This window comes from Nannobrachium achirus (genome assembly GCF_963921795.1).
Source record: "Nannobrachium achirus genome assembly, chromosome: 4".
NCBI lineage: Eukaryota > Metazoa > Chordata > Actinopteri > Myctophiformes > Myctophidae > Nannobrachium > Nannobrachium achirus.
This window is the reverse complement of record NC_137813.1, coordinates 70,037,289-70,038,296: the sequence shown is the minus strand read 5'-3', so window position 1 is coordinate 70,038,296 and position 1,008 is coordinate 70,037,289.

Sequence of the window (1,008 nt, the reverse complement as noted above, 5' to 3'; positions counted from 1 at the left end):
TCTGTAAACCACAATAACCACAACATGCTATACCAATTACAAGAATAGTTGTACTTTTAAATCAAACATTGCAAAAAATGAATTTGCCTGACAATTGGAAAAAAGAAATATGACTGTGTTATTAATTAGAGTGCCTGGACTGCCTGACTCAACATTTACATTGTTTTAAAGCAAACACTATTTCCAAATATTACAGTCCATTCAAGCAAGGAAGAAAGCATTTCCCCCCTTAAGTTTTGGCTAATATGTTTTCCCAAAATTAATAAGAGAGTAATTTATTTTCTTTTTTATAAGGATATATAAGAAACACAATAACCTTATTTTGGTTGTAAACAAGAAACAAGATGATGAGGCAACGCATTTCCATTGTATTCTTTTCATTTATGGAAACATGTCATGTAATTTGTCATTTTTATTTAGCTTTTTGTCATATTTCCTGATCAAAGACATTGAACTGAAAAACATCTACATGTGAGTAGATTTCATGTCAAGTTTGAGAATCTTTTTGTACATGAAAGCCATTGTAACAATTTAACACATTTATGACTTCATCAGTGTGTAATGTACATGGAATAATCTTCAAATAAACATTGTGCGTTCAGCTATTAATGGATTATTCATTAGTCTGTGTGTGTGTGTGTGTGTGTGTGTGTGTGTGTGTGTGTGTGTGTGTGTGTGTGTGTGTGTGTGTGTGTGTGTGTGGGGGGGGGGGGGGGGGGGGGGGGCATTAACACTCTACCGTATAGTTGTTTTAGTTATTGTATTAAAATACTCTATCTTATAGATTTATTGTCTAGTTACATTGTATTAACATACTCTAGCATACATATTTAGAAGTTATTGTGTTAACATACTCTACAATAAAGGTAAATCTATTGTTTTAGCACACTACCATACTAATTATATTCTATTAACATTCTTTACTACTCAGATGCACTAGATTGTATTAACATACATAAGTAAAGTTGTATTCACAAAACTGTTTGCAGCTTTAATGGGTAGTTGACA